Source organism: Ictidomys tridecemlineatus, unplaced genomic scaffold (assembly GCF_052094955.1).
Source record: "Ictidomys tridecemlineatus isolate mIctTri1 unplaced genomic scaffold, mIctTri1.hap1 Scaffold_42, whole genome shotgun sequence".
Classification (NCBI taxonomy): domain Eukaryota; kingdom Metazoa; phylum Chordata; class Mammalia; order Rodentia; family Sciuridae; genus Ictidomys; species Ictidomys tridecemlineatus.
The window spans coordinates 1574003-1585764 of NW_027522720.1; the positions used below are offsets into that span (position 1 = coordinate 1574003).

Sequence of the window (11762 nt, forward strand, 5' to 3'; positions counted from 1 at the left end):
AGTCTCAGCCTCTTGCAGGTCAGCTTGGGGACACAGGAAGCTGGGCCCAAGAAGAGGAGACACGATCTAGAGGATTTTGCATAGAATAACATTTTTTGTTTTCAGAGTTTTTCTTCCTTCCCCTTCCCCCATAACAATGCTAACAAGCAGCTTGATGTGTCATTCTCCCCAGCAGTGGAAGGGGTGGAATGGCTTGGTTGTAAACACCATCCTCCAGCCTTCCTGTCCCTTAGAGGGGCAGCCCAGCTGGATTCTGGTTCAGGATTGGGTGCAGCGGGCTAAGGCTTGGCTTGGTGTGAGAAGGCAGGCAGCTGTGTCTTCAGAGCTCATTTCTCCACTGGGGCTCCACTTGCAGGGACAGGCCCCCTTTACTCTCCCACTCCTGGGGGAGGTATTCATGACCATGGGGCCCTAGAAAGAAAGGAGGTATGGTTTGTCTTCTTTACCTTCTCTTCCACCACTGTCCCCTGCCTGGTCCACCCTGGCCTAGTCATACCTAAGGTAGAGGGGCTGAGCTTGCTCAGATCTTGAAGTAAGTTCTGTCCATTCTGTAGGTCCAGTTTGGCAGGAAAGGGACACCCTGTATACCCTCTGTTTTCTTTACCGAACTCCAGGAATCTGTGGGGTACAGAGGTGTTGACACACAGAGCTATGCAGGCCTGGATGAGGAGTACCAGCACAGGCTGGAGGCGAGGCCTGGGTCCTGCCACATCTGAGCTTTGGTTGCTCAAGCTCTAAATGTCAGCTCACTTACAAATAAGATGGAGGTTTTATGAAGATTAACTGATCCTGAGGATTGAGCCATAAACAGGTACTAATGAAGATACAGCTGCCTAAGCTGGGGCTTGTGGCAACCATGAGGGATTACAGGGCAGGAATGCTCACGCTTTCCAGTCGGGGTCATGGCCCAAGAGAATGGGGTTGCCCACTATGATGAGCAAAGCTTTGGCCCAGGTCACAGCCACGTTGAACCTCTGGAAGGAAGAAGTGGTGGGGTCATGGGAAGGAAAGGCCAGAGGAAGGAAGAATTCCTGCCACACCCACCAGCCCTCCAACCTTGGGGTTCTTAAGGAAACCCAGGTTAAAGAACAGATCCAGCTGCACAAACCTCTGTCTGCTTCGCACAGTAGAGATGAAGACCACGCTGCATTCTTGGCCTTGGAATTCTTCCACAGAGTCCACCTAGAAGAGATAGAGGCAGGGCGTGAGAATAGGTGGGTTCAAGGGGAACTTAAGGGATGTCTGCCACATGGCGCTTGAGCTGCAAGGAGGGTACACTGGGCAATTGTCAATCAGTGGGTGAGTGCTGCCACAGGGGACAGGAGGCATGCTCTGGAAGCACAAGCCTCAAGAGTAAAGCTAGCTCTGGGATTCGGGCCTGTAAAGTCATCAGAACAAAGCAAACAGTGTTTCAAAGAACACAGTAAATAAAAAGAGTGTTTCTAAAACTTTCCTGGAGATAATCAGCAAGTACTTGTTAAGACTATAGAACCTTGGGCCCTAACCCAGACTTCCTGATCAGAATTTTCCAAGGCAGATGTCTCCAAATCTCAAAAGAGTAGGTTTCAGGCTTGTACCTGAGGAGCTGTAAAAAAATACTAGTGCCCTGGCTCTGCCCCCAGATATCAGTGTTAATTGGCTGGGAGGGGCCCTGGTAGTATTAAAATCTCTCCAGGTGATTTTTCTCTGTATTAAGAATCACCATCTCAGAGAAAGTGTTAAGCTACTGAGGGTGGAGATGAGGTGACAATATCACATGACAAATGGGGGTAGGCTGTGGCATTTGGACTTCATTCTTAGGGCAAAGACCTCAAACCTGCCCAATCACAGTGATGTGGGAGGTTGTTAAACATGCAGGCTTCCTGATCTCATGCCAGAACTATAAGCTGGAGCTTTGAGGAGCAAGAGGATGGGGAAAAACCCAGTTCTGTCCAAGGCAGTGGAGGTGGGACAGGGACATGGGCCAGACTGAAGCAGTGGCACAGGAGCTGAGGTCTCTGATTTGGGAAAAAGAAGGGTACAAAGAAGGTGAGAGTGAATGTGAAGTAGTGAGTCACCTTCAAGTCCTTCCAGTCTCTGAAGCTCCCTGTCAAGTTTGGTGATGCAATAATGGATTTTTCCACCTGTAATGAAGGGAAAGGCATCTTTCTCTTATGCAGTCACCTCAATTCAAGAGGAACCAGGCAGGAAGGAGGCCAGAGAGCTGGGGAGCAAAGAGGGAGGAGGAAGCTGACCTCTGCACTCTTCTGAGATATAGGGCCAGCAGAGGCCAGGGCTGTTCCAGAGGTATCACCTGGGGGAGGACCCATCCTTGCTGGGAACTGAGGGCCTGACCTGCTTCCGGTAATGGCGAGATGACTCCAATGCTTTGTGGGCTCAGGCAGGCTTTCCCCTTCTTAGAGGAAGGGACCAGGAGCAGCTCAGGTAGGAGGTCACCGTGGCAGCCTCTTCAGGGTTGAAGAAGGATGGGCTATTGCACTCATGCTCATCTTTGCCCATCACACTATGAAAGATGATGGGAAATCCCTGGTCATAGGTTAGAAGAAACCCTCAACTGGACTTCCCTGCTTCCCTTCCCTCCCACTCCAAAACCCTTGCAGGCAATAAGGAAGCTTAGGCCAAGGTGACAACTGGAGGGACCCCTGGTGTTCAGTGGAGCCTTTTCCTACCTTCAGTAAACAATCAAGATATGGGGGTGGGGGCCTGAGTCCTGCTCTTTCCAGCCTCACCTGTTGAGGCAGACCCTGTCAGCGGGAGAAGCACTCTTGATCCACCACATCTGCACAGGCCTGTAGCTCTCCATCATAGTAGAGTTGGTTGGGAATGTCCAGGATGGTGGGATGGGACCTGAGAGGCAGGAGGGAGGGAGAGCTAGACCAAGGCCTGGATTACTTTTGTCCTGCCCTTGGGGGACAGGCTTTAGGTCCACACATGAGCATCTTGCTTCCTGCTTTCTGCATAGCAGGACACATTCACCTGCAAGCTCTCCTGCCAGGCATTGCACACCACATAAAGCAGAACTTGTGGGTCCATAGGGATCCAGTGAACAGTGAAATTATTATTATTTTTTTCAAATTACTTTTAAAAACTAAGATTTGCCAGGCATGGTGGTGCATGCCTGTAATCGCAGTGGCTTTGGAGGCAGAGGAAGGAGGATGACCAGTTCAAAGCCAGCCTTAGCAAAAAGCAAGGCACTTAAGCAACTCAGTAAGACCCTGTCTCTAAAAAATACAAAATAGGCCTGGAGATGTGGCTCAGTGGTCATGTGCCCAGTTCAATCCCTGGCACACTCCATCCCTCAAAAAAAAAAAAAAAGAAAGAAAAAGAAAAACTAAGAAATTAGGGACTCAGCTTTCAATTTTGCCAAGGAAGTTCAGTACAGAAACAATGTATCACTTCCCATTACCCTTATTTGAGATAATATGTTAAATCCAAAAATAAAAGTAGTAATGACACAATAACATTTCCTTTCTGCAACTGTCCTATATGGTACTCATCCAAGCATTTTTAATGTCTAAACTTATTCAGTAAAAGAAGTATATAAACAGGGTGTGGTTCTGTGTGCTTGTAGGTCCAGCTAGCTATTCAGGAGGCTGAGGCAGGAGGACTGCCTGAGGCCAGCCTGGGGAACAAAGAGACTCTTAAAAAAAAACAAAACAAAACAGAGCTGGCTATGTAACTCAGTGGTAGAATGTGCCTAGCATGTGTGAGAGCCTGGGTTCAATCCCCACCACTGCAAAACAAACAACCCTGCCTAGCCCTCTAATCTGATAATATGTTTATGAAAAACTATTCTTTTTTTAATTTCTCCTTGGATTGCCTGGAAATGCCATCCGAGACAGACATGAGACAAATCCTGGTGTCTGACCATCCCCATATCTAGATAATCTCAGTAGTCCAGAATAAAACCACTAGCTAAAGGAGGCCTCCGACCTTCCAGTCTATACTCCTTTCTGCATCACAGAGGCACAGAGCACCAGGAATGCAGACCACAGCCTCCTGCTGGAGCACAATGGGTACGAAGGCATGGGCTAGCAGTGGAGGGAGATGAGGGTGTGGGCATATCTGTAGTTTCATAGCAGCTTGGTTATGAACTGAGGTGATGAGCTTGGTCATAGCCATCAGGGCCCTTCTTGTACAGGGCATTGTAGGTGAGCAGCCATTCCAGCAGCGAGTACACCAGCCCATACTTCTGTGTCAGTGGGGACTGCAGCACAGGTCCCAGCTGTCAAGGGTCTCCAGCCAGCACCAGTTGCCCTCCTGGATTGCCTGTTTCCTTAACTTCCATCAGTCCTAGAAGGCAAAGGTGGTATGAGGAGAAAGGTAAGTGATGGGATCTCCCCATGCAGGGTGGCACACCTGTACCCCACTCTGAGCCGCTCACCTACTATGGCCACCAGACTCTCAGGTTCCATGCAGTGGCCAGCATCATCGATGAAGATGTGTGTGAAGTGATCAATGGGAAACTGGGCTTATACCAACCTGGGAGGTGTCAGGCCAGGCAGGGTCATCCCCAGGCACCCAACTACCAAACCTGAATGCTCACCCAATCTGATCCCTCACTCACCCACTGAAAACCCTTCCCCATCTTCCCAGCCCACTACCCTTTTATTTACACACACACTCTCCACCTGCTGGCCATGATGAGAGTGGTAATTAAGATGCAATATTCCTGCAGTTCCTTCTTGGCAGGAAACACATACTCCCCCTTTTTCGCATCCCTGTTACAGTAGGGCTGTGGATTGTGAAGCAACATGAGGCATCAGCTTGGCTCTACCCATGCCCACCCTCACTCTGTCACTGGGCCACTTTATAGACATGGAAACTGAGGCCCAGAGAGGGTTCTCACCCACCCAAGGATGAGGATCCAAGTCTCCCTACTTTTCTGGTTTACCCTTAGAATCTCCCAGACATCTGCCATCCCTTGACCCTCTGCACTTCCCTGACCTTAATGTCCTCAGGTACCATGTAGATGTCCCTGCTGGGGGCCAGGAGGCAGTAGATGGAGCTGGGCAGGTGGACCCAGAGCCGCTGACAGAGAAGGTCAGCACCCGAGTTGGATGGAACGCAGGCTAGGATGTGAGCTTCGGGCAAGTGCTTCACCACCTGAGATGCGGACAGGTAGAGTGTGGGAAGCAGTTTCCCAAACTCTGGTGACTCACACTGGGGCAGTGAAGCATCTGCCTCCCACAGCCAAGGGAGGCAGTGATATAAATGACAAGTTCTATCCTGGAGCCCTGCTAGTTCAATTAGCACTTTGACGTGGGACAACAACTGCAATAAAACACACAAGTCTATGAATACCAAAATGCAAAAAGTCACTCCAAGAGCCACACAGTGCCCAACCTACCCAACAGTGCTCAACAGCCACACTGACTCTAGCTCCCCACTTTTTTTTAAAAAAAATTGTAGTTGTAGATGGACAGAATGCCTTTATTTTATCTGTTTATTTTTATGTGATGCTAAGGATTGAACCCAGTGCCTCACCCATGCCAGGCAAGTGCTCTGCCACTGAGCTACAGCCCTAGCCCTCCCCACCTACTTTTGATGGCTGCTGAGAAACAAGAACTTTCAGGGAGATGAAGGAAATCAGAATTTGGGGAAAACCGCTCCATCTGGGGGAGTCAAGGATATAGGTCCCAGGTTTATCCTCAAGCCTCACCTGCTTAATGGCCTCTACTAATGTGACAGTCTTGCCAGTGCCTGGAGGCCCAAAGATGATGTAGGGGGCTGGATGTGTGGTGTCCATAACAATGTGCTTTATGGCCTGCAGCTGCTCTGGGTGTGACTCCAGACTCCAGTCATACAGCCTGGCAGGGAGGCCGGGAATCCGAACTTCAACTTATCCAGCCAGCATCCCAGAGGCCTCTAGGACTCCATCCCCAAGCCCCACACTCCAACCAGCCCTGGAGTCCCCTGCCCTCAGTCTCACTTGAGCTTCACATCTGAGGGCAGCAGCAGGACCCCACAGGAGGCCACAGGAAAAAGCATGGACCACAGCAGCCAGCACCCTGTCAGTTCCAGGGCCCGATGCTGGACCTGCAGGGGCTGGCGGTTGAAGGTGAAGTTCACCTTGAAGGTCAGCCCATCCACAAATCGGTTCAGGAGGGTTTGGATAGGGAGAAAGGTAGAGTAGTTCCAGTTAGGTGGGCCAGACAGTAAAAAGCCAGGACCTCCCTCCACCTCCCTCTGCTACACTCCCTCTTTCCAAGACTTCCATAAAAGCTCCCTAGGACAGGCAGCTGTTGAGGTAGCTCAGAGTTCCCTGGAAGAAAAGCCCCTGCCCTGTGCTTGGGATCCACTCATCTTAGGAGAAAGCCTCTCGTCTCCCCTGGCCTGAGGGAGAAGACTGAAGAAGGGTTCCCCCAACACCCACCTCATGGAAAAGCTCAGTTTGACATGGTCCAGTTCCACCTTGTGCATGAAGCCCTTGTAGGTTATGGGGTCCTCCTGGTGTATCTCAGAGGACAGAGGGAAAACAGGTGGTCCCTCCGCAGCACTGAGGGGTGGCTCTCGGTCACACCAGGAACCTACAGGGTGTGAACGTAAGCAAGCTTCTGTCCCAAGCATGGTCACTGAAGGACCCAACCCCCAGGCTCTCCAGATCTCTGAGGGACGAGAACTGAGGCTCTGGCCTTCTAACCCAAGACTCAGAGAGCTGCGTTTTCCCTATTTCCCTTCCTCTCCCACCAGACAGGAGTTGTGGGGACAGGAAGAATACAACCTTCCCCAGCTGCTCACAGGTTCAGAACTCCAGGGTGCTAGTTTAAGGCCTGGCAGACACTTCCCACTCTACTCAGCTGCCCTCTCACCAGCTCAGTTCTACTCTGCCTTTAAAATATTGTTAAAACTCATCTCCTGTAGTCATCTTGCCCTGATCATCCTTGTTCTCTCTTCCCACCTGCATTTGTGTGGAGAAATTCATTCTCATGGGCAATTCTGGTCTAAGGTACACACATTCAAAATCTGTGTGCTAGAAAGGGGCCTAAGAATTATCCAGTGCAGCTCTGTGCTTTTTAGATAAGGAACCTATGGCTCAGAGAAAGCAAGGATCTTGCCCAAGATCACACAGCCAGTAGTAGCAAAGTCTAGATTAAAACCCCAATGTCCTGCTCTGACACCATTTTGGGCAAAGGATGCCCACCCTACCCCTTGCTGACCCCTCTGGGACAGGAACCATTTCATCCTTCTTCTAGTTTGCCCTGTATTTAGGAATGGCCTATAGAGGTTGGCTGACTTGAGCCTGCCCTCCCTGCACCTGATCTGAGCCCCAACCTCCAGAGTGAGCAGCCTGGGGTTCTGGTCCACGGAGTCCCAGGTCATGGGCACCGATTCCAGGTCATAGTGCCAGATGTCATGCTCCATCTGCAGCTCCTCCAGGTGCAGCAGCAGTCAGAGTTTCACCTCATAGTTCCTCTACGTCAGGGCTGTCTCTAGCTGGGCCCTGGCAGTGATGGTTGGAGGATGAAGTGGGAAGGGCAGGAAAGGGACAGGTCAAGCACCCCCATGACCAGGAGCATTTACCCTCTCCCATTTGCAACTAGGAACACACCAGGAAACAGAGAAGACCAGAAGGACAGAGAAATGGATTGGGTCAGAGGCCTTGAAGAAGGGAGCCCCAACTCTTGCTTCCTCCGATGTCCTTGATCCAACCTCAGACCTGACTTGAGTATCCGTGGTAGATCTTATGGCGGAAACATTCTTCCCCAGATCTTCCTTCCATGACTCACACCCTAACCTCATTCAAATGTCATTCTCTGTTCAAATGTCACCCTCTGTTCAAATGTCACCTCCTCAAAGAGGCCAGGACTGACTGCTCTCTGTAAAACATCACCAATTCATCCCCTTGTCCTGCTTTGGTTTTACTTTAGCATTACTTGAGTTCTTCAAAGCACTCACCAGAATATGGAATGTACAAGAAAAAATAAAAGAAATGATCAGTGCTCACTGTTCCCCACCAGAATGGGCAAGGCTCATTTGGAACAGCACCTGGCAAGAGGGCATACTCAGCAAGGGTGAACGAATAGAGCCTGGGAGGCTGGACAGACATCCAAAGCAACAGGCAGAGGCCAGCAGGGAGAGAGAAGATGGGAGTGGGGTATCGAGGGGAGGCACTTACTTGATCTCAGCAATCTCCTTTGAGGCAGTGAAGATACTTGTTCCCTGAAGACGGATGGGGAGCAGCTGCCTGAGGCATGGGGGTGGGTACTAGGTCCCCAGTTCCATACTTAGCTTCAAGTCATAGCCTTTAGCACTGCAGAAGTCGGGGGAAAAGCTTTCATAAACATTGAACTTGTCACCTTCAAGACTCTGGGAATGCCCCTCCGTGGAGGATGCACAAGGACCCCTGTGATGCCATTGCCAAAGGGTGATTGGCAGCCTCTGCCCAAGGACATGGAGCTCACTAGCTCATGTGGCTGCTCGGTCCATGGCTGGACCAATTTTGGAAAGCCCAATACTTGGAATATTTAAAAAATATTATTTATAATACATTTTCATTATTAAAAAAGAATCTGGCAAAAAAGTATAACATTTTTACCATCCTGAGACAGCCAATGTTAATTTTGGGGGGTATTCAGGCTTCCAGGTTAATATATATATATATATATATATATATATATATATATATAGTTTTTGTTTTGAGGTACTAGAAATTGAACCCAGGGGCACTTTACCACTCAGCCACATCCACAGCCAGCCCTTTTTAATTTTGGTTTTCAAACAGGGTCTCAGTAAGTTGCGTAGGGCCTCACAAAGTTGCTGAGGCTGGCTTCAAACTTGTAATTCTTCTGCCTCAGCCTCCTAAGTCACTGGGATTATAGGAATGTGCCACTGCACCTGGCACCTATACATTATTAAATAAAAGTGAACAATTATCTAACTGTGAAAGTCCTACAGTATTTTGTAACTAGCTAACTATGTCGAAAAGATGTTTACACATGAGTCCATTCACATGACGTCCAGCATAGGGAAATTTATGGAGACAGAGATAAAGTGAGTGTCTGCTAAGCACTGAGCAGGTGGGTGAGTGATAAAAGGGTGGAAGCTGAAGGGTATTGGGTCGCTCTTCTTTGGCATAATAAAATGTTCTAAAACTGACTATAATAATGGTTGCACATATCTGTGAACATACTAAAAAAAATCACTGACCTGTATGATATGTGAATTATTTCAGTAAAGTTGTTTTAAAAAAGAGAGAGATCTGGGTGCGGTGGTGCATGGCAATAATCCCAGCACCTCAGGAGGCTGAGACAGAAGGATCAAAAGTTCAAGGCCAGTCTCAACGTAGCAAGACTCTGTCTCAAAATAAAAAGGACTGGGCCTATAACTCAGTAGTAAAGTGTTCCTGATTTCAATTCCTGTACTACCAATTTTTTTAATTTAAAAAGAGAAGAGAGGGGGCTGGGTAGAACATGGGCTTAGCATGCATGATTTTGATCCCCAATGCTATGAGAGAGAGAGAGAGAGAGAGAGAGAGAGAGAGAGAGAGAGGTGTCTGTCTATAATGGGCTGCCTGATAATTCATTACACAGTGAAAACACTTCTTAAAAAATGTTTTTATACTGTCCTTGTTCCTGCTACTGTCCTGCAATTTGCTTCCTAGGCAGAAAAATTTTTCTGAGCCCAGAGGAGGGAATAAAGTGGCCCCTGGTTCCCAGCTCTGGGCTTTTCCTAAGGGCCCACACTGTTGTGATAAAGACATGCCAAGACCCATCAGGTCTGGATGGAGGGCTTACAAGTCAGGTCTTTCTCCTTCCTCTATCCGGTTGGTCAACACAGGGTTTCCAGTGATCCAGGTGCGCTTGAAGGGAGTCATGGGCTTCAATTGTGCAGCCAGAGGGCTGTGGGCAATGGCAGCCAAGAAACGGGAAATGTAGAAAGTGCCAGCTTCTTCTGATCCCGACTCCCAGCAGCTCCCAGAGCACCGTGGCTGGAAAGTAGCCCACAAAGCTGGTCTTACATTGCACATGCAACTCATAGCATTCACCTGCAGAAAGAAGGCTGAGTGAATGGGAGGGGGGAGGAAAGGCAGAGACCCTCCCACCAACATACTGACCCCGACACTCCCCCATCCAGACCCATCCTGAGAGGAGACCTCTGGACAGCCACAGTGTGTGCTCCAAAGCTGCAGCCCTGCTAGGACAAGCCCTGCCCACCAGAGTTCTTTCCTTTGGAAAGCTACTCACCAGGGCCCAGCAGGCAGGGCAGCTTCTGGTCACCATAGTAGAAGGCAAACTGGGGTGTCTAGCAGAGAGGGAAGAGGTGACTGAGGGTAGCAGGTTTTGTTTCCTCTGTTCCGGAGCCTCAGGGTCAGCACCTCCTTGTGGTTCAAATCCAGGCAGATAAGGAGCTGCTCATCTTGTGCTTCTTGGGGCCCCTGGACTTCCACATTCACCCCATGCTTCCCGTGAAGATACTCAGCCCTGGGGAGAGTGGGAGTCAAGGGTGGGGGCCAGGGCAGGAGGGGCCTGGGATGGGGAATGCCCTGGGGAGAGTGCCAGCCATGCTCCCACCTGCAGCCAAGCCTCCCACCTGCTTCCCCCATTCCTTAAGGAAGAGGCCTCCCCACAACCTGAGCAAATTACTCTTTTCTTGGTTAGACAGCCCCTTCCCCTATGCCCTGAGCACCCCTCACAAGCAAGTGTGTGTGCACCAACAAACACACACACACACACACACACACGGACACACACGGACACACACCTGTCATAAAAGTTCTTGGCTAGCAGTGACTTGTGGTGCTTGCTGATATCTCCTTGTGGTGCTTGCTGATATCTCCTCTTTTCTGGGAGCCGCGAGTCAGTCCAGCGGTCCAGTTTGAAGAACCTGACCCGAGTCTTGGTGATGTAGGCCAGATTTGCCTTGAGAAGCACTCAGACTGAACCCAGAGATTCCAGTGTGTGACCACAGTGCAGCTTCTGAGGCTCCCAGGGCAGCCTAGGGGAGGAGACAGGTCTCCCAAAGATGAATGGGCACTACCCAGGCAAAAGAGGGAGGGCACTGTGAGTCAAGGTGAGGGAGTGTGACCTTGCTACCTGGGCCGTTACTGCACCTCTGGGAGCCTTGCTTCCCTCCTTTATGAAATGGGAATGGCAAGGCTTGCCTCTTTTAAAGGTTGCTGTGATCCTCACCCAAGATAGTAGCATTGCGGCAAGCCACTTAGCCCAGCACCTGGCACATAGAAGACCTCAGTAATAGTGAGTGATGATTAGTATCACATAAAGTTTGGTTGCACTAAAGTGAGAAGTGCGAGGGGAGTGGCAGGAGGCAGCAGAGGTAGGCAGGGCCCACGATTCGGGCCTGGGGTGCGTAGGCCCTTACCTGATCTTGAAGTCGGGGTTATAAATGGTTCGCAGCTGCTTGCGATCTGTCTCCATGTCCAGTCCTCCTACGACTAGGAAGCACTGGCCCGTCTCCCCGGAGCTGCCGGCAGCTGAACATATTGGGCATCATAGTGGCGGCTGCTGCCCAGGCAGGAGGGTCCGTGGAAATGAAACTGAAAGTCCCCGCCGCGGCTGGATGTTGGCGGCCCTGCGACAAGGGTGCAGAAGTGGGAAGCTCCCTACCTCTGAACCCCTGCTCCTGCAAGCTCCCTTTCCCCTACCAGGCTTCTCTCCGCTTTTCTTTCCCTACCTGAGCCTTCCCTTCGTTCTCTTCCTCTTATCCCCTCCCCCTCTTCACATTAACTCTTTACTAAGGAGTCTGAACCCTCCCTCAGGGCCCTCCCCTTACCCCAAGCTCCCTCCCCTGGCTTCCAGCCA

The 11762-nt window shown here is 50.2% G+C and overlaps 1 pseudogene across 1 annotated transcript; it reads right to left on the bottom strand.

Moving 5' to 3' along the window:
- Positions 1–74: 74 nt before the first annotated feature.
- On the bottom strand, positions 75–11454 carry LOC144373543 (helicase MOV-10-like; annotated as a pseudogene). Its single transcript, XR_013433178.1, has 17 exons — positions 11394–11454; positions 10705–10873; positions 10188–10424; positions 9738–9988; positions 8120–8254; positions 7276–7444; positions 6377–6530; positions 5933–6109; positions 5663–5810; positions 4385–5106; positions 2730–4293; positions 2335–2503; positions 2058–2123; positions 1109–1182; positions 886–974; positions 497–618; positions 75–411 (listed from the first exon to the last, which is right to left on the bottom strand). The product of XR_013433178.1 is annotated as a helicase MOV-10-like (transcript).
- Between the last annotated feature and the right edge of the window lie 308 nt (positions 11455–11762).